We start from the raw sequence: 23,094 nt of genomic DNA on the forward strand, positions 1-23,094 counted from the left end.
ACACGAAAAACCATATTAACAAATTGAAGGAGAAAAAGCATACGATCATCTCAATAGATGCAGAAAAGCTTTCGACCAAATGAAACACCTATTTATAAGAAACCCTCCAGAGTGTAGGCATAGAGGGAACTTCCCTCAACATAATAAAGGCCATATATGACAAACCCACAGCCAACATTGTTCTCAATGGTGAAAAACTGAAACCATTTCCACTAAGATGAGAAAAAAGACAAGGTTGCCCATTCTCACTGCTATTGTTCAACATAGTTTTGGAATCAATCAGAGAAGAAGAAGAAATAAAAGGAATCAGAGAAGAAAAAGAAATAAAAGGAATCCAAAAAGGAAAAGAAGTAAAACTGTCGCTGTTTGCAGATGACATGATACTATACATAGAGAATCCTAAAGATGCTACCAGAAAACTACTAGAGCTAATCAATGAATTTGGTAAAGATGCAGGATACAAAATTAATGTACAGAAAGCTCTTGCATTCCTATACACTAATGATGAAAAATCTGAAAGAGCAATTAAGGAAACACTCCCATTTACCACTGCAACAAAAAGAATAATATACTTAGGAATAAACCTACCCAAGGAGACAGAAGACCTGTATGCAGAAAACTATAAGACACAGATGAAAGAAATTAAAGATGATACAAACAGATGGAGAAATATACCACGTTCTTGTTTTGAAAGACTCAATACTGTGAAAATGACTATACTACCCAAAGCAATCTACAGATTCAATGCAATCCCTATCAAACTACAAATGGCAGTTTTCACAGAACTAGAACAAAAAATTTCATACTTTGTATGGAAACACAAAAGACCCCGAATAGCTAAAGCAGTCTTGAGAAAGCAAAACGGACCTGGAGGAATCAGGCTCCATGACATCAGACTATACTACAAAGTTACAATAATTAATACAGTATGATACTGGCACAAAAACAGAAATATAGATCAATGGAACAGGATAGAAAGTGCAGAGATAAACCCATGCACGTATGGTCACCATATCTTTGATAAAGGAGGCAAGAATATACAATGGAGAAAAGATAGCCTCTTCAATAAGTGGTGCTGGGAAAACTGGACAGGTACATGTAAAAGAATGAAATTAGAACACTCCCTAACACCATACACAAAAATAAACTCAAAATGGATTAAAGACCTAAATGTAAGGCCAGACACTATTAAACTCTTAGAGGAAAACATAGACAGAACACTCCATGACATAAATCACAGCAAGATCCTTGTTGACCCACCTCCTAGAGAAATGGAAATAAAAACAAAAATAAACAAATGGGACCTAATGAAACTTAAAAGTTTTTGCACAGCAAAGGAAACCATAAACAAGATGAAAAGACAACCCTCAGAATGGGAAAAAAAATTTGTAAACAAAGCAACTGACAAAGAATTAATCTGCAAAATTTACAAGGAGCTCCTGCAGCTCAATATCAAAGAAACAAACAACCCAATCCAAACATGGGCAGAAGACCTAAATAGACATTTCGCCAACAAAGATATACAGATTGCCAACAAACACATGAAAGGATGCTCAACATCACTAAACATTAGAGAAATGCAAATCAAAACTACAATGAAGTATCACCTCACACCAGTTAGAATGGCCATCATCAAAAATTCTACAAACAATAAATGCTGAAGAGGGTGTGGAGAAAAGGGAACCCTCTTGCACTGTTGGTGGGAATGTAAATTGATACAGCCACTATGGAGAACAGTACGGAGGTTCCTCAAAAATCTAAAAATAGAACTACCATACGACCCAGCAATCCCAGTACTGGGCATATAACCCTGAGAAAACCATAATTCAAGAAGATTCATGTACCACAGTGTTCATTGCAGCTCTATTTACAATAGCCAGGATATGGAAGCAAGCCAGGTGTCCATCGACAGATGAATGGATAAAGAATATGTGGCACATATATACAATGGAATATTACTCAGCCATATAAAGAAATGAAATTGAGTTTTTTGTAGTGAGGTGGATGGACCTAGAGTCTGTCATACAGAGTGAAGTAAGTCAGAAAGAGAGAAACAAATACCATATGCTAACACATGTATATGGAATCTAAGAAAAGTAAATGGTTCTGAAGAACCTAGGGGCAGGACAGGAATAAAGACACAGATGTAGAGAATGGACTTGAGGACACAGCGATGGGAAAGGGTAAGCTGGGACGAAGTGAGAGAGTGGCATGGACATATATACACAACCAAATGTAAAATAGATAGGTCGTGGGAAGCACCCGCACAGCACTGGGAGATCAGCTCGGTGCTTTGTGTCCACCTAGAGTGGTGGGATTGGGAGGGTGGGAGGGTGGGAGGGAAACACAAGAGGGAGGCAATATGGTGATGTATGTATATGTATAGCTGATTCACTTTGTTATACAGCAGAAACTAACACACTATTGTAAAGCAATTATACTCCAATAAAGATGTTAAAAAAATATAAAATAAAATAACCATAGTAAAATGTGTAGGTTGATTTTAGTATATGAATAAGTGAAATACGAATGGCAGTAATGTGATAAATTATGGGAGGTGTGAAGTACCTAAATAACCCATGAACTGGGATAGTGTTATTGGAAGGTGGGCTTGTATTAGTTTTCAATGAATATTGCAAAGTCTAGGGCAATGACTAAAAAAAAAGTTAAAAAGAAGCCGTCATAGTTAGTTCAATCTGCTATAATAAAGTACCAGTGACTAAGTGGCCACAATCCCACTGGATTAGGGCTCCACTCTTATGATCTTATTTAACTTTAATTACCTCTGAAAGACCTTATCTCCAGATACTATCACACTGAGGGGGACACAGGATTCAGTCCACAGCAGAAGTGTAAGTTATATTCTAAGAGAGGAATAAAACGAAATCATATAAAATTCTCAGTTAAAACCACGGAAGACAAAAGAAGAGGGAAGAATAATAAAGACGTACATTGCAAAATGAGAAAGGAGTCAATTCTTCAAATACACATAACAAGTCTTAATGTGCACGGACAGAGCAACAGTATCAAATGACATGAGGAAAAACTGATAGGACTGCAAGGAGAAATGGAAAACACACTATTATAAATGCTGACTTTAATATTCCTCTTTCAGTTATTGGTTGATCAAGCAGTTAGAAAATCTGTAAGGACAGAGGTGACCTGAATAACACTATCAGTCAACGTGTACAATTGACATTTATAGAATAATTCATCCAAGTACAGCAGAATACATATTCCTCTCAAGCTCACATGGAACATTCACCAAGAACAGACCACATTCCGGGCCATAAATAATTGGAGCTAGAAGAAGGTAGAGGTATTGGATCAGGTGCCCCAAATTCTGCTCTTCATTTATTGTTTTGAAACTGGATTAGGCTCTTAACAGCTACAAGTTGCGAAACAGTCCTAAACTGGCTCCTATTTTGTTAATGCAAAAGCTCTGATCAAGCTTCTAAACTTAAAAACCCAACCTCGGAGGCCTATTTAATAACAAGTGAAAAATAATAGGGTTCTTATTAAAGGATTTTCTACCAACATGGGTCAAAGAAGGGGAAAATATCATTGCTACGAAAGCAATTTAAAATGGAACATTCATGAAATCGTTTCTCTACAAACCAAGTTAATTCAGAAATTTAAATGAAATAGAATGGTTTGAAAAATGTACTTCAGCCTTACTATAAAAACAGGGGCAGTATAATTATAAAAATAAAGGGAGCCAGATATTAAATAATCAGTGGAAGAAAATATTTCCTTTCTTCCTATATATTAAAGGACATATATATATATATGGTATTATATACATATATATAAATCTGCACTCAAAGTAGGCATTAGAAAGGGGGAAACACTTTAGTTAACATCAGATCAGAAAATATAATGGAGCCTAAAGAAATCTCACAGAAGAAAAGAAGCAAGATCTCAGAGAGAAGGCTAAAATTACTCACACCTTAGAGGTTAGAATTCAGGAAAATATTAAAAGCATCCTTTAGAAAGATATATATTTAAAATTTAGTAAAAGCTATGCGAAACTATCGTTTGAAAGTAGAGAAGACTTGGTAAATTCATTATAGCGATTTGAACAGATCTGAGATCTAGAAAGTCAGGTAAAATTCTCAATGAGTTCCAAGTGAATTTCAAAAAGATACATCAATTGTAAGTGGAGACACAAGTAACATCTGTGCCCTGAGAGACTGTATCTAAAAATGTGGAATGAAGGAAAAGTACCAAAAAGATGAGACACGTGAACGTGAAGTCAGTCCTTGGTTAAATGTAGTCCTGAAGGAAAGCATGTCCTGGGCAACCAACTAAAGGAGGGGAGGGCGGACAAAGATTTGCTGGGCATTTCTGTAGCTCACGAGTTTTACATCAGGATAAGAGCTGGAAAAGTGTGTTAGGACAGCAAATGAGTGGGCTCAAAAGCAGAAGAGACAAGGAGATGAGAGCACTAACCTCACACATAGTAGAGAAGAAGAGAGACCAAAGTATGGAGTCAATATGTTGCAGACTCTGGTATTCAGGGAAAGAGAAGAGCTGTGCTATGGGAAATGGAGTATGTAGCAGAGGTAAAAATTTTCAAGAGCAGCTTCTCAGGAGTGTGCAAAGATACTGTAAACTAACTGAAGGGATATAGGAGAAACCTGACTGAAGTTCCTGAGATTCCATAAATGCCTGATGATAAGATATGGTGGAGGCTCTATCATAGGCAGAGCTCAGCCCTCAATCATCTAAGGATGCACAGAAACACAGGGAACAAAGGAATTAGAAATTTTAAAGTTTTTGATACAGTGGGTGGGAAGAAAATGCAACCAAAGTAAGACCTGGTAGGATGTCATTAATGCCAAGCATCTAAATTTTTCAGTAAACGAAGAATACCCCTAACAACACTTTTGTGGGAGTGGGGGACGGAGCAGATAAGCAGATCCCTGCTCACCTTCCCCATAGATATTTTCAACCTTCAACACCAAAATCTCTCCTGCTGTTTGTTTTATCTTCACAAGTCAGAGACTTTGGTCTAGACTGACTTTCAACATGGAAATCTTGACACTTAACCTTCATCTACCTTCCTTCTCTCAGGTAATACTTAGTCTTTAATATGGTCTTTGGCAACACTTAACTACTGGGTTCTGGAATCATAATTTTGATCAGGATAACTGCTTTAGGGGTTGGGGCTCATTGCATTTAAAATTCATGGGCATGGGGCAGTAGTGTGAAAATCTCATATATTCTATTAGCTTTTGAAGTTTTTAAACAGGAAGCACTGAAGTAATACTGTTACTCAGGTCCTAAGAAAACAGCAGAGACTAAAATAAAAGCTTCTTAAGGATTTCAAGTGTTAACAAACTCTTCTCACTGAGTCTGAGCAAAACATGAAATTTTAGAGGGTTTTAATTTCTCTGGACTGTGAACCTTTAATTCACAAGCGCTCAGAAGGTTTTATTGTAGGTTATAAATTATTTGGATATAGGACTTTAGAGTGCAAGAGAATGTAACCTTTCTCTGTTAATTTCACTCTGTATTTAATAATAAAAAGGAATTCACACTGAAATCTGGACTACTTCTAGACTGTTGGGTTTTATTTATGTCGATTTCTAATCTCAGTACAGTTCTTCAGATGGGCTTTCTTAGACAATCCGGCTGGACGTAAGTTGGTCTCTGGTCATAGTAATGTCTTGGAATTAATGTACTTAATTGTGTATTGCTTTGAGCCACTTTAGGGCTTTCTTGGGGCAAAGCTGAAATGCTCACTCATGGACCTAAGAAAATACAAAAAAATAAAAAAAATAAAGCTGTTGGAGTTAAGCATCATAAAGGTGAAAGTAGGCTATGCTGTCCTGATAGATTGCTGCTCTTTGCTGATGGGTGAGTCTGGAAGAAGAAACTAAAGACTTATGCTTCAGCCTTCTCTTCTCCTTCTTTTTTGGGACCTCCTTCATCTCCTTGTGAAGAAGGTATATTCTTAGCTCTTCCACAATGTGAGCTTTACCTGTCAAGGCCAGTTACTGTCCAACTGCCTGGACATAAGTCACTAAATCTAATTATAGGTTGTATATTAGCAATGACATTTCCTCTAGCCCAAAACCACTCCCTCTAATATTAAACTGTAATATTTTGGTTTAATTTATATTAAACCAATATTTTGGTTTCTGTACGAATAGTGTGACTCTCAGTTGGTTGCACATAACGAATGGGATTGTTATTCATTAGCCGCTTACACTCCAATAATATGGAAGATATTTATCCTTTTCTGATGATTCCGGGAAAATAATTTTGTTACATTGATCAGTTAATAATTTTTGCCATAAGTAACAGAAAATCCATCTCAGTGGTTTATTTCCCTTGTGTAAATGATACTACAGAAGTATGTGACAGTGGCAATGATTCAGCAGCTCAAAGGTATCAGGGATGATGCCTCAGGGATCCACTTTTACTTTCCCGGCAAGATCACAAGATGTTACCCCAGCTCCAAACATCAGCCATAGTCAAGGTATAAGAAAGGAAAGAAGACGTGACATCTATTTCTATCTCTTTTATCAGAAATGCAAAAATCTTTCCAGAAATTTCCCAACAGTTCTGTATATTTCATTGGTCCGAACTATGTCACATGATCACACCTCACTACAAGAAGACTGAGAAAATGAGTATTAGCTTTCCCAGCCTTTATGGTGGAAGGTGACAAACGTGATAGGGGCTGACAATGCCTGTTGGAACAGCCAACCAGTAGTGTCAACCACAATATGGACCACAGTGCTTTCAGGGGCTCTGAAATGAGTAAGGCTTACGACCTTCATTTTGGAAAGGATTTATTATGGATGGTAGGTTTCTCTTTGTGTTATTTTAAAATTTTTCTTTGTGTATTCTCACCTGTTTTTAATCTACTGCATGACTTTCAACATCTATGTAGCTCAGTGGTGATACTTTTATGGAAAAAAAGAAGCTCATGAGCTTTGTCATAGCTCTTCCTCATCTGGAGGGTTTTTAAAAATTTTACTCTGGTTTCACATGTCTGTCTAGGGCCGTTAATGTTACTGAATGTCTGACATATATAAAGGTTTGTATTATTTTTAAAATAAAAAAATTTTCTTTATTTGTATTTTCTTCTGGTTGTTTAGTCATATTTTGGGCTTTACAAAAGAAGAATTTGGGATGCTCAAGATTTGGATTATTAAATCCTGCTAATACTTGATGTAGGGTATTCAAAATATGGTTTCCATTTTTATTTTGTGTTACCCTTGTTGTGACATTGTCACCACTTTCTTTTTCTCATTCCTTGAAACCTAGCCAAATAGTAGTGGAAGGTACTACCCTTACAAATTTAGTTCAAATGTTCTGCCAATTTTGATTTTCATTCAGACTGACGTGGGCTTCACAACAGATTTATTTCCTGCTTTTCATGAAAACTTAAAAGCGTATCTGTTAAGATTTTCCCCCTTTCAACTTTGAAACATTTTATCAATAGAACAGTATTACATCATGATGTAATATTTGTTGATACTGCGGAGTCTCTACTAAAATGTCTTGCTTTGGATTAGAATTGGCAAAACTTGTAAACGTGAGTGGATTTGGTTACAGTATTAACTGTTATAAATAACTCCACTTTTTGAAAGTTTCCTGTTTTGTTTGATAAAAAAATACATATATATCATCTGCCACGTATGGCATTTAATAAAAATTGCATACACAAAGACTTTAGGTCAATCTTTCCAGAAAAAGACACAGTAAGAGGAATTAGCCCTTAAATTAAAAGCTAAGTAAATCTAGTATAAATAAAAAGGTTGCTTTCCATGTACGCATCTTTTACCTAACCATTGATTTTCACGTTTTCCACACGCTCTGTACACATGGATCACAAATTGGAGAAAGAACGTACCAAAAACAAACAACTCAGGCAAAAACGCTGAACGTCACTTTGCACAAGCTTCCAGCCAGAATAATTAGCGCAGAATCTGCCTCTTGTTACAGATACAAGATGGGCCTTTTGCTCCAAGTGTGTACCAACTGCACCCCATGGCCAGGCTGGGCAAGCTCCCTGAACAGACCTGGCAGTGAGACTTAGGCACTTGCTGTCTCAACTTGCTGTTCGGAACTGAGGCTGCCAGACCACTGTTAAAACTGATTGCTATTCACACTTCATTCGAGTGGGTTTGCATTTGGACAAAGTCTTCATTTTCACCTTCCTTGTTATTTTCTGAGGAAAATGAGCAATTCTTCAAGGCTGATGTGCTTTTCAATTCTAGGATTGTTCAGTTACCCACTGCCCCCCAAGCTTACTTTATAAAAGAAAGGTCTGCATACTTAAGCTTGTAGGTAAAAGGGTGTTGCATTCAACTCCTGCATTTTTCAAGGAGATTTTTCTTCCCTTATTTTTTCTTTCTTTTCTTGGCTTAGGAGCTGTGTGAATGGTTGCTGACTGAGAACATTAGATACATAGTAAATTCCTTTATCTACAGATCAAGGACAAAATTAAACTGGAGGAAATGACCTTGTGACAGCTTTGGGGAAGTATGAATCAGACTTAAAAGGGGAAAAAGTTGTTGACATACTCTTCCTATATGATTCTTTCCACTGAGAAGGAACAATCTGTTTTCCTCACAAGGAGCTGGCGTTGGTCAAGTGGATTTTAGAAAAGTTACGCTGAACTCAATTTATTCAGAGCTGTGAAGCGTTTTTCAAACATTAACAGACAGTACTGCCGATATTCTTTTGATTTTCTTAAAAAAGCTAAAATACATGTCTGTAATGCCATACTGGATCAGAATTTGGAACCTCCCAGACTAATCTTAGGCAATATAAACAACCAATATTTATATACACATATGTATATGCAAATACATAATAACTTATTTTTTTCACAGAAAGAACCTAGGCAAAATGAGGCTACCAAAAATAATTAACCTGAATTATTCAGATTGAATAACTGGCACAAACTACCATAGCAACTAGTCAATTCTATACTCTTATTTCTGCAGTGTTCTCTTCCAAAATTGTGTATGATCAAAAAACTATGAGCAAGCTCAATAGATCATTTCAATTATGAAATTAATCCAGATCTTGTGATTACAGCAAAGACAGGTTCTTTTGAAATAAACCCCAGATCTCAGGGACTTTCTGCACCCTCTTCCTTCTGCCTGGCAACACCTTTCTTTTCTCCACTCTTCACCTCCTTTGCTATTGGGTAGACCCTAAAATTCCCTTCAAGAATTGGCTCAAATGTCTCAGTGATTACTTCTTTGACTCTGCCTCTACTCATTCAGTTTAAAAAGTAAATGTATTAAATATATATATATATGAAGTACGTAAGTGCTGATATATATACTAGAATACAAGACACTGTCCTTGTCTAAGGAGGAAGTCACTGAACCTGTTCTTCCCAGAACCTTAGGATATACTTGGATCATAGACTTTTTCACCTGTAATATAGTTCAATCTTCATTTCTATCTTCCCCCCAGACCAGCACTGTCCAACGTGGTAGCCACTTCTGGTTCTTCAGCACTTGATATGTTACTAGTCCAAACTGAGAAGTGCTGTAACTACAAACTAAATTTTAATGACTTAGAATGTAAAAACAGAGCTACCCTACACTATGAGAATTCTGAGTATAAGGACCATGCTTTACTAATTTCTGTATTTACATATCAATTGCATAAAGAATAAAGGTATTTGGTAAATGTATGTCAACTGAATGTATATTTGAATAGACATTGCTAACGTCCTATAGCTAAGAACAAGATGCTAACTTGTGGAGGCAAAAGTTACTTTAGGATTGAGACCCCTAATATCCTCTAATTTTTGTTTTTATTTCTTAAGACATGACAGTTTAGGAACAATTTCAATGATTTCTCCTTACAGATAATTTGAATTAGTTACCTCTACATCCTGTTTCTTCGTGTCTACAATCCTTCTCGGTTACTTGACCTGGCACATTATACAGAGGTGATTTTCCTCAAATCCAGGGGGCAAATGCTATATGCCGACTCTCTATCTGGCAGGATCACTAGCCAGGTTGAAATGAAAAAGCTGGCAAGTAATAGCACCGTGCTCCAGCAATTCTGCTCATTTACTACCAGTATTCCAGTTAGCTGTCTGGGAAGCCTCAGGAGATCCAAAATGCATTTTTTCATGAGTTGCATAATGGAGAGAAAATGTCTCGGAAATCTGATGTTTCTTTGGGATGTCCAAGATTTAGGTAAGTTATTATTTCCTATGGGCTTCTAAAATCTAAGTTTAGCCTCTTAAGGCTTCAGGGTTTGGGGCGGTTTTGGCAAAGGGTGGAGACATAAAGGCTGTGACAGTCTTATTTGCTGTAGTCCCAAAATAAATGGCTAACAGAGTAAAGGATACTAAAGAAATATGTCAACTAAATGCAGCATGTAATCCTGGTTTAGATCCTACCGATAAATGTTGTTTATGGGAAAGCTGACAAAATTTGAATAAAGTATATAAAATAATGTTACAGTAATATTAATTTCCTAATTTTGATAAATGTACTGTGGTTATGTATGTTCATTAACATTCATGTTACTCAATTTTTAAAAAGTAAATTTTCATATTTTATAAAACTCAGAAGCTTTGACCATTTGAAGAAGTTATCTGATTTTTTAAGTTCCATAATTATAACTATATTATACTTACAATATATTCATAGTGAATTTTCTGAACAGCATAGGCTTCTTCTGGTGACCAAGTAATATTTTCTGTCAATTACTCCAAATGATTAAAATATATTTAAACTGTTGGATAAAGTTATTAGTATATATTCAGATAAAGTTAAACCAAATATGTCTGGATTTTTAAATTATGTTTTCTCTCTGTATTGACTTAAAATATGCATGTTCAGCCTAAATTACCTCTTTAAATCTGCTTTTTTTTTTTTTTTTTTTTTTTTGCGGTATGTGGGCCTCTCACTGTTGTGGCCTCTCCCGTTGCAGAGCACAGGCTCCGGATGCGCAGGCTCAACAACCATGGCTCACGGGCCCAGCCGCTCCGCGGCATGTGGGATCTTCCCGGACCGGGGCACGAACCCGTGTCCCCTACATCAGCAGGCGGAAATCTCAACCACTGCGCCACCAGGGAAGCCCTAACTCTGCTTTTAAAAATTCAAGTTACTCTCAGAATCCTGAGGGGATCTCACATTCCATGCTGTGTGAATTAACTTTTATTCCTAACTTGGGCACTGGGAATTATTCACTGTTTTCAGGAAAACTGTGAAATGATCCAGTTGAAGTTTTAGAGAGATATCTCTGGTGACAGAGTAAAGCAGAGATGGCAAAGAGAAGAGATTGGGAGTATCGCAACTGTATCTGCGGGGAGTATCTCAACTGTATCTGCAACAGATGATAGGGACCAGAACCAGAACAGTGGCAATAAGAACAGAACAGAGGGTCCAGTTATAAAGCTCATCTCGAGGGCAGTGTCACATCATTTGAACGCCCACATTAAGGCTGAAAGAACTCACGTTTACACCAGAGTTGCCAAGACTGGTGACCCAGAAGGTGGTGAACCTGAGAGAGGGCACCCAACAAAGAGAAGATATTTTTGCATTATTTTATCACTGCTCATCATGTGGAAAATTCTTTTCATTAATATATTTTCCCTAATATTCATTTTCCATAAAAATTCACACAGGAGTCTCTTACTGCTAAGGGAAATTCTGGGGAATTTGCTTTGAGAAATTGGTGAATCAATTAAGAGGGCATTCCCATAAAGCCAGGCTCACCCACGCAGGTCTGCAAGACTGAAAATGTTTTCTAGAGACAGAACATATCCTGGGTCACTGTGCTTTTTAACTTTTCAGATTTTCCATGGGAAGGACCATCCTCAGCTTTAGAACATTACCATGCAAAAGAAGGAGCAGCTGGTATTTTCCCAACAGTTCAGAATTTATTTTCCCTTAATTATGGTATTACATGGTAGGAAAATTTCCTGACAGAGAAAAGGTTAAAAAAAAAAAGAGAAGGACCAAAAGAAAGAATCAACTATTCCAATATAAGTCACATGTAAAATAACCCAGAAAATAACGGATCGAGTCACAGGAAGATGTGAGAGTTTAAAAGGCTAGTCACAATCAAAAGTCTTCTTTTCATCGAAAGCTGACGGCAATTGGCCAATGCCTTCATAACAGATGTGCTAAAGGATCTCCAGCCGAGAGACAGAAATGACTAAAGTGAAAATTACTGCTATTACCGTGAGCTGCAGATGGCCCATCAGGCCAAGTCGACCCATGAGGTTTGAAAGACAGCAAGCCGAAAGTGATGCCAGAGACCTGGCCTGCTCTGAATCCTAGGGATCCTACCTCACCCATCAGCAGTAATCACTGCTAAAGGCCTGTCATCGTCCACTTTTTGTCACTGCAAGGAGACATGTGAGTGCCACAGCCATACCATATCATTCCCTCCTTCATCAGAACCTGAAATCTGCTACTGCCCTGTAAAATCTGTTCTTTGAAGAGATTTGCTTTCCTGTTTATAAATTCCCTTCAGTGTGAGTTTCCCACATCAGAAAAAAAGGCCTTGACTCTGAACTAGCTAATTTATCTTGAGTGTGCCATTAATCTAAATTACCTTTAGGTTTAAGCAACATGAAATCATCTTGTAATAGCTTAATTTCACCAAACTCCTATTTGTATTTTAACTAATGATGATGCAGGGGTTTTGCTGTTTGTATCCACTAAGCAGTTTGCTATTTTCTCCAAAACCCTTCACCCTTTCATCACCTCCCCCCCACACACACACGCACACACACGCACACAGGCACACATGCACACGCACACACATGCACACACACACGCACAATTAATCCAAATGGAAACGTTTTAGTCCCATATGTTCTAAAATAGGTGAGTTTGGTTTAGCAAATACCTGACTAAATCTAGGATTTAAAGTAGTTGGTACTGAAGATACTGCCAACGATTCTAGGCCTAGGGATTAAAAGGGTAGTTTCAGCTTTAATTCTTTGAAAATGCATCCATTCTTGTTATGTGACCAGCAGCCACCCTGCCCTGCAAAGGGTAACTAACTCAGGCACTGGCTGGCTCTCTTGAACTATCACATCACATTCTCCACTAATCCTCCAGACAAAAGAGGAGCTGAACAAGTCCCAGTTCCGGATGTGTCTCTTCCTGCCAACTCCTGTCCTATCCAGGCACAAGTGTCAAAGTTCTGCCATTAATAGGTCTGACCCTGGTAGCTCCTGCAGCCATGAGAATCCAGCATGAAAATGGGTGAATGCCTCTGACCCATGAGCACTACTAAGTCAAAAAGCAATCTCCTGTGTCTGGAGTGACTTCAGTGCTCTGAGGCTCACTGGGCTACCACGATACCCGACTGCACTGTGTGTGGCTGGTCTGTCTCACTAGCCCCATACCTGGGGCTCTGGGTCCAGATCTCCAATATGGCTCCCTCAAACTGAAGCCTAACCTGAATGACCTTAACTATTTCTGCAATGACTTCTCACAAGATCAGATTCTGCTCCTCAAATCAACTCATGTCCCTGACACTGCTCACTGCTACCAGTCAAAAGTGCCACCTCAGAGTAGTGGCTCTTGACCCTGGGCATGCACTGGAATCAGCTCAAGGTTCAACTACATTCCCTCAGATTGAGAAACACTGCCTTAGATACCAAAGCCGGTCTGGGCCAATGTGCAGTTTTGCATATACATGATTCTAGTACGGAAGCTGTCTCAAACTTTTTAAAGAAGTGGTCAGGCTATAAATCAGAAAGTAATAAAATATATAATACTATGGATATTACTGTTGTGTAATGTATTGCCATGTTAATCATAGCACGATTAAATTACTGCTTTAGAGAATCTTCCTCCGACTCCCCTACTAGTCAGCCCTGTCTGGTACTTTCCAGTTCCCCTGCCCATCAGGTCTGCAATCACGGCCACCTGTTGGTACCATCCAAAAGCACACACCCTAAACCACTTGTTCTTCGTCCTCTCAACACAGTTCCCCGGCTCTTTCTACTCTCTTTGGCTTTTGATCTCAGGATTAATTTTTGACTCACTACCACTTACGCTTAGCCCTGCCACCACAACCAAAGGAAGACTCAGTTCTCTCCTTCATCTGAATCCAACTTTTCCTCCAGGTCAAAGACCTTCAACTGCCCTTATAAAACTGTCCACTTAGGTATGCACAAGTTTATATCTGAGTTGCAGAGAATCTAGAATTTTTTTGTCCCTATGTTTATGTATATAAAGGTATTGTAATAATATCTTTACAATAAAAGAAGGACAGAAAAAGTGTAACGTCCATTTTGGTAAAAGGGAAGCTAAACAACAGAATCCACCTGGTCATCCTGCTTTCTGGAATCAAATCATCAGATTTCTACAAGCAGAATCCTCACCAAGTTGCCCATGGCCCTCCCAACTGATGCCCAAATTTTCTCAAACCCTTCTTGTACCCCACACTGCTGATAGTTTAGGATGCACTAAATGTTAGATCTGTCTTATGGTACAATCTTTAAGTGTGGATTTAGCATGCCACTCTCCTGATCTAGAAGATTCACTGACTTCAAATTTTCTAGAGAAGTGACCCTTACCTGGTGGGGCATATCACATTAGGAAAAGTGACAGAGTATAGGGCAGATATATGCTCCTAAAAGCAGTTTCAATATTATAATTCCAAACCATATTTGGAAAACTTTCAAAACTCACATATTGCTTCCATAATAAAACTTATAGAAGGGACAGCTCACTTAGTCATTCATGATGAACAACTGTTCATCATACACATACTATGTAGCAGGCACTATTCTAGCTATTCTACCAGCAGGGAAAATCTTTACTGGCATGGGAAAAGAATGCAGACAAGCTGGAAAAGTGTCATGCTGAAATAAAACATCCAAATTAAAATCTCAGGAAAGCGCCACAAAGTGGAAAACTGTACTTCTACTACATCAAGTCTCAACTCATTGTTTCTCAGCAGCCTCCATCCAAGCCATCTTCGAGGGTTGAACGGTGGTCCCCAAAAGATATGTCCATGTTCCAAGTCCTGGAGGCTATGAATGGCACCTCATTTACATAAAGGATCTTGAAGCTGTAACTAAGTTAAGGGCCTTGAGATGAGATCATCCTGGTTTATCCAGGTGGGACCTCAGTGCGCTAAGTGTCCTTATGAGAGACACACAGAGGAGAGACATACAGGGAAAAGAGGAGAAGGCCATATGATGACAGAAGCAGAGATTGAAGTGATGTATACACAAGCCAAAGAACACCTGGACCCACCAGAAGCTGTTGGAGGCAAAGCAAGGTTCTCTGCTAGAGTCTGGAGAAGGAGCATGGCCCTGCGGGCACACCTTAATTACAGACCCTGGCCTCCAGAACTGGGAGAGTATCCATTTCTATGTTTTAAGCCATGAAGTTTGTGACAATTTGTTACAGCAGCCACAGGAAGCTAATAAAACCATATACTGTAATTTGAAGTAAGTTTTCCTCACCCTATAGCAACAGAGAGTGTGCATAGTTGATATATAATGAATTCTTAATGGACTCCAGACCAACTGCTTTATATAGTTTAAGGACTACCTCTGAGGTAGGAGAGAGGGAAAGGGCAAACTAAACTGATTCAAAGTTATTATTCTGCCCATACAACATTTGGAAGCTTACCTAGGAAAGATACAGTACATTTTTCTTTTTTTATCTACCATGAGCTGTATCAAACAAGACAGGGGAAAAAAAAAAAAACACATCACAAAGAACCCTTGATTTTTTTCAAACACAATGTGCTTGATTTTCAAGGGAACTCTTCTCCAAATAATTCCAGAAACATAATTATATTTTACACAGGATATACACTGATTGGACCCTTGCTTTTTACTCTTTTCAGGTCAAAGACATCTCCCATTGATCTCTTCTCATTAGCTACTGATAAAATAAGTAGCTCATAAATGAATTTTCACTTGGCAAAAGTAGATTAGGAAATCCAACATTTATTCTGAAATAATTCAGAATTCTAATTTTATTACACAGTAATTATAAAATAAATCACAAACCAAGATATACTCAATGCTGCATGTAAAGAATTTTCACATTCAAATGAAAGAAATTTTAAATAAGAACTAATCATAAAACGTAAAACAGCATAGAAAGTAATAAAACATTTGTACAAAAATTAAAACACAGGGGATTGGTTCAAGATGGCAGAGTAGAAGGACGTGTGCTCTCTCCCTCTTGCGAGAGCACCGGAATCACAACTAACTGCTGAACAATCATTGACAGGAAGACACTGGAACTCACCAAAAAAGATACCCCACATCCAAAGACAAAGGGGGGAGCCACAATGAGATGAGACCCGGACCTCTGGCCAGAGCCTGAGGAGCTCCGTCCTGAAAGGTTCAGTAAGAAGAACAAGGAGAGCGTAAGTCCTTACACATACCTGCTTTTGGGAATTGGACCCCGAAACTGTATTGGCATGAGGTTTGCTATCATGAACATGAAACTTGGTGTTGTCAGAGTCCTGCAGAACTTCTCCTTCAAACCTTGTAAAGAAACACAGATCCCCCTGAAATTAAGCACTCAAGGACTTATGAAACCGGAAAAATCCATTGTTCTAGAGGTTATGCTCAGAGAGGGGACCATAAGTAGAGGCTGACTTTCCCTAAGGACTTGGGCTTTGTTCTTCAAGGAGCTGTGTCCTAGAATTTCAGAGAACTTGATTTACTTTGTGATAAAACCCAGAAATACAGAAGGGCCTCACCTACTGCACTTGCAAAAAAAAAAAAATTAAAACAGAAAAAAAAGAGAAAAAGTTCTTATCAGTTATGTTCCTGTACACTTAATCTTAGCTACATAAACATAGCTTGGGCAGTTAATTAAGCATTGAGAAAAGATAGATGAGGAGTGAAGGAAAGGGAAATAAAACTCTAAGTGAGAATTTTCTGACAAATGTGCCTTCCTAGTTAATTTTCACAACCAGAGCTAAGCCACATCTGCATCGTTTGCACTTCCTTTCATTACCCAGGCACAAATCACTTGCTCATTTATCATTCCTGTAACACATGTATTATTGAAGTGCGATGATTCATCACTTTTCATTGATCAAATAACATCCAGAATTACCTTCCAAATGCTTTGCATGTAGAGGTGACCAAATAACTAAAAATCTGTGACGCTTCCTTTTAATAACACCTCCATGAAAAGATTTAGTAAACCTTATCATTCTTATCATTTCTCCCATTAGCATGGGGACCGTGCTCTCTTGCTGGCTCCATGGGCCTGAGTGCCTCTCTCCCTCCACGCCTGGTTCATCCCACATGCTTTCATGTGCAAATGGACAAAAATTGCTGTCAACTGAGAACATTTGGGAGCCATTCCCCTTGCCTTTCCTTAAGTAAAATATAAAAAGCACTAGGAGCAAATAGATGTGACAATTATGTAAGAAGACTCTTTAATATGTTGCTTGAGTAGTCAGTCCCGAGGAAAACACCATCTATAAATGAGCAGATCAGACTTTGTAAATAGATCAGAACCCAGACCACCATTCTTTCAGAAAGTGGCTGCTTTCAGGGGTGTGGGTTGTATGTATTGAGTGGAAAGAAATATGGTCTCCACGTGAGTCATTTTTGCCACCTTCTCAGAGCCTACCCATGTGTCAATTGCAGATATTCAGAAATTGTTTCCTGATTGCAGTGGACACATGGACTTTCCTTTTCCAAGTTGCAGAGTCTCATTTAGAGATGTTGGCAAACCGAGGATTTGGGCCCCCTGCTGCGTTAGCCCTATTGGAAGTTAGCAGGACCTCTATGGTGCAGCAATCACACATCTAAATCGCATTCTGATCAAACTGCTGAAGGCGGCTGACCCTGGCATTTCCCTCAACAGGTAGGTAGAGCTAAAGGCATGAGCTGAATTCAATGAGAGAATATGAACAGCTGTGAAAGGACATGATCTCTTCTAAATTGAATCTGAAAAACCCCTTCACACACAGATTCTCTCTCTCTCCTCTCCTTTCCTCCTTCCTTCTCCCTGTTTCGCTGGCGGGCAGAAGAGGGGAAAACACTGACTCTGTGCTAGGTAAGCTCTGCGCTAGATGCTTTATCTCACTTAATTCAACTACATTAACGACACTGCCCTTGGAGAAGCTCAGCATGATGCCAGCTCACAGCTCAGGGCTGCAAACTGAACACATAATCAACAGCCCACACCCACCCACATCCATCGTCTTTCTCCTGCACTGTGATACCTCCAGCAAAGGGGCTCGATAAAATTGGTCAACGGCAAGCCTTACAGCTCAGCCTGTAGGTAAGCAGACTACATGGGAAAGTGTTTTTAAAATAAAAACTTAGTGGATATATGTAAGAAAATAGTATTACATTTACCGCTGAGCATCATTCTAGGAAAGAGCAGACTTGAGTGCAGATATGCAGAGAAGGCTGTAAAGACTGAAGGGAATTTGTCTCGGCCACAGACAAGAATAAAATCGGAACAAGAATAAAATCGGGATGTCACAAACGTACGGACACCAAGCGGGGAAAGTGGCGGGGGGGTGGTGGTGGTGGGATGAATTGGGAGATTGGGATTGACATGTATACACTAATACGTATAAAATGGATAACTAATAAGAACCTGCTGTATAAAAAAATAAAATAAAATTCAAAAAAACAAAAATCAGGATGTCAAATCAAGTAGAAAGGAAGTTAGAGTATGATCTAGAACCCAGGAAAGATTAAGACAAAGATAAGCATAGTCACCAAGTCAGACGCAAATACAGCTGATAACTCCATGGGAATTAACAGTTTCTATTAATATAGTTGTCTCTCAGTATCCTCCCATATACTTTAAATTATTTTTAGATTATTTATAATACCTAATACAATGTAAATGCCATGTAAATAGTTGTAAACACAATGTAAATGCTATGTTAATAGTTGCCAGCACGTGGCAAATTCCATTTTGCTTTTTGGAACCTTCTGGAATTTTTCTTTTCCAAATATTTTTGATCCACAGTGAGTCAAGTCTGCAGATGTGGAACCCACAGGTACTGAGGGCTCACTGTAATTTTCTGCAGTGAATCCCAGTGTGACCGTGCTTGCATAGTGTTTTTATTCTTAAAGGTCCAGGACAATTTTAAGCCTAAATCCTAATTCTAGAGTCTATGTACCTCAGGAGGCAAAGAGATGCTGTACTCTTTCCAGGTATCTCTAAGTCATCCTTCTAAAGTTTTTGAAAATTCCCTTGTAACTAAAGAGGCTACCAAGTCCAAGCTTTAGTATGCCTTCATTAAATACCATCCTCACATCCTTGTATTCCATAAATTTAACAGGAATACATCTATCCAAGGGCTTGCCAGAAATATTTCAATTTGTGCAGAATGAGTATTTGCATTTTCAACAGTATTTTCCTTTAACGACGAATACAATTATGAAACTATACCCTTAAATGAAAAATAAAGGATGTCACCACAACAAAAATGACATTTAAGGTTCTTAACATTTACTCGGTATATTGTCTCAGACACTTCAGGTGTCTCTCACATAACTAACAAAATAAGCCAAATGAACACACAACAGTCACAATGCTGTAGTTATTTCAAATCACATATGTTCTGTAATTTATCTTAATATATTTTAGCAAATATATATATTTTGCTATCTATATAAAATATAGAGAGATGCACTCACATATGTATTGTGTGTGTGTGTTTGTGTGTGTGTGTGTGTGTGTGTGATATAAAGCAAATACAGCCAAATAGTAACCATAATAAATCTAGAGGATGGGTGTCTGGTTGTTTACTATTCTCTCTACTTTTGTGTATGTTTGAAATTTTTCACGGACAAACATCACAGAAATATGTATTCAAGTACCCAGGCCTGCAGTTCCCATTTCATTCGGGATTCCCACCACCTCACTGGCAGCTGTGTGTGTAATAACTGCCTCATTCATTTAGGCAGTGGGCTTTTGCCATTACTTGGGGTATCTAACGCTTCTCATTAGGGAAAAGCACTTAAAGATACTTGTCTAATTGTGTTCAGACAACGTAAATGACCCACCTTTATCCAGGTTGAACTCCCAGTAGCTATCAATCAATGTTATGTTGATACTAGGCTCTGACTAATTGATACTAAAGAGAATCTAACACCTCTGATCCGATAAGTACTGAAGTAGTGCTGATGAAGGCAAAGAAAGATTTTCCCCAGTCTTTTGGAGACAAAAGCTCCAGCATTAAAGAAGCATCAGATATGCAAAACAAAACCCCTAACACCTCAGTAAGGTGCAAATGTAGGAGCAAGCTAATGGAACATGCTGGGGGTAAGGATGGCCTCACAGCACAGCTGCATTACTCTGCATCTGCCCTCTCTAGCTCCATCTAACTTGGTAGATGATAAATCCTTTGGATTTGGCTATTTTGTGTAAGAGAAGTTGGTCAAAATCTTGGTAAGGGAAAAGAGCATTAGGAATTTATCAGTATATTCTCTCTCCACAATCTCCACTCTTATGCTCCTAAACATGTTTGTTACAGAAGAATTTACTATTATGAGTAACTTTAAGAATTTATGAAGTAAACATGGGATAGAGAGAGAGAGTTCATAAGCAAACCTGTGAAAGTATTTTAAACGCTGTTTATATGTGTAATAATAAAAACAACAAAATCAGGAAGAAAAAATGATGACAGCACATAAATTTAAAAACATCAATGCCTTTTTACATATCTTGAATTTGTAAAAAGTGGTACTAAACAACGTATTTCCTTGGTCTATTCTAGCTCACTAAAGAACTTGAGAATGCTCTTCGCCACAGTGACGGACACATTATTCGTTTGCTTTGATGCAGTACTATCCATGTGCATAGGCACATAAAATCTGTTTGGTCCTCCAGCCTATTTTTAAATTTTATTTTTGGTTTTGTTTTACTAGTCAAATTGTGATTTCTGTATGCTAGACCCCAAACTCTCACAAAATGTGGAAGTGATGTCAATTTGACTTTGGGAGTGTTAAATTAATTAAACGAAGAGGCCATTAGACTGAGGTGGTTCTGATATCCTAGGAGTCTGCCTACACACCCAAACCTAAGCCTGAAACGCCTCGAAGTCAAGAAATCAAAACCCGAGGACAAGTAATCACAGACAACCAAGTAAGCCTTCCCAAATAAGGCAACCACTTAAGGCAAACCAATCAAACAACGTCCTTGCTTTGCTTCTCCATCTTCTCTATAAAAATCTTTTCATGAGCTCTGGTCCGTGGAGCCCTCTGAACGACTTCCAATTTAGTGCTGCTTCATTCAAATCAAGTTTTTCTCAAATAAACTCTTAAAATATTTAATATGCCTCAGTTTATCTTTTAACAGGAGGAATAACTGAACTCTCATTCATGAAGGCCTTGATCCTAGTGGCATACCTGCCTGACTAGTGGGAAATCTGGTATAAAACTTCCAGATTCTCACCATTATAATCTGCCCATTAGACTGAATTGTGAAATTAAAATAACTTTGTTAGCAAAAAGCCTAGGAATATATAATTATCTTAAAAATAAAAGCTCATTTTAATATCTTGTCTGTTTTTTAATTTTTTTCCTGTCAATCTCAAACATAAGTTACTAGGTAGGATTCTTATGTTTCTTAATCTCTACTGAATAATTTTTTTCGCATCCCACACTAGATACCAAGGACTTTAGTCTCCCTCCCTCTCTCTCTCTTATCTCACAGATTATTTCTCAAAGCATCTAAAGTGAAAAATGACCCAAAAGACAGATTTCTGTCTTTGGAATTTCACATCAAGTAAGGAAGTAAGGTTTTGTTTTCCCCCAGATAGTTCAGGCCCCACTCCCAACCAACTCCCTCCACCACGACTTATTTCTGGAATCCTATTTCTGTAAGAACTGGAAAATAATATAAGCCCTGATGACTCAGCTTCTCGGGGCACTGCTGAAGCAGTGGTGTGGAGAGGCTGCGCAAGCTGGAAGACCCAAGCTTTGCTGGGCATTTCTCTCCATTTGAGCCTCTCGCTGGCATTCTGTTTCTCAGGGCATCTTCCCCACTGGGCAGCAGAAAGGGAAAATCACATGAAATTAAATACCATTTTATATGAAATATGACTTAGGTCCTTAAACTGGTCTGGATTTGCAGGGACACAAGCCATTATCCTTGGGCCAGAGACACTAATAATAAAGGCACTATTTGATAAAGTAAACATTCACAGAGAACGAAACCATGAAAAATCAGTAGTGAAATTAGTCACTGTTCCTATACTGTCTTTCTGAGAAATGAGATGCATTTAAAATAGAGCCCTACACTTCAAGATGGGAACCATGATTAATGACAATGCCTCACCTTATCCAGCGAGAAAAAGAACTGCACGTCAAAACAGACAAAAGGTATCTTAAAATTGTAGATGGAGTGGGGAATGTATTTTCTATCTTTAAAAAAAAGGAAGCGGGCAACTAATTGCTACCTCCTTCCAAAGGGTTAAGCGTCTCTGATTAGCTCTGGGTCATGCATCACATTCTGAGTGCCTGAGCTTAAGGACACACTTCATTGAACCCCATCTAGCAAGCTTCATGCTTATGAAGGTGTTCCTCTTCATTGCTTCTCATCTGGGCTACAAAACGATTGGGCTGGAGACAGACATTGATTAAGGGCAAGAGAACCATGTTTTACTGTGACAGCTGCTAGGCTTCTGTCAACAAATCAATGTATTTTTTTTTTCCTTTTCACCTTAACTCTCCCGTTAGCATCCTGCCATTACTAGAGATGAAAAACATCTCTATATAACTGGCTGCTGACTGACCACTTTCTGATTTGCCAATCACATATAATGTTTTTATGACGGAGAAGGCTAACCCTTCATTCTAAGCAGCTTTTGGTGCACAAACAGTGCAATTTGCTGGAATCCTCTGGGGTGTGGCTGCTGCTCCTATAACTTAGAATCAAAAGAGACAGACATATTTTACAGAAAAATGTGACTTTACTCTCTGGATTTGATCAGTAAGGGTACAAATGCACCCTGTCCCTGAACTTGGGGAGTGTTTTAGCAATGGTTCCACCCACTGATCTCCTGCTATCTAGATAAGACAGTCACCCTTAATAGCTTTTTGTGCACAGAATATCCTTGGTTATTTATAATAGAGTGAGGCTGTTAAAAGCTGTACATCACACTGTG

This window comes from Phocoena phocoena, chromosome 6, assembly GCF_963924675.1.
Source record: "Phocoena phocoena chromosome 6, mPhoPho1.1, whole genome shotgun sequence".
Classification (NCBI taxonomy): Eukaryota; Metazoa; Chordata; class Mammalia; order Artiodactyla; family Phocoenidae; genus Phocoena; species Phocoena phocoena.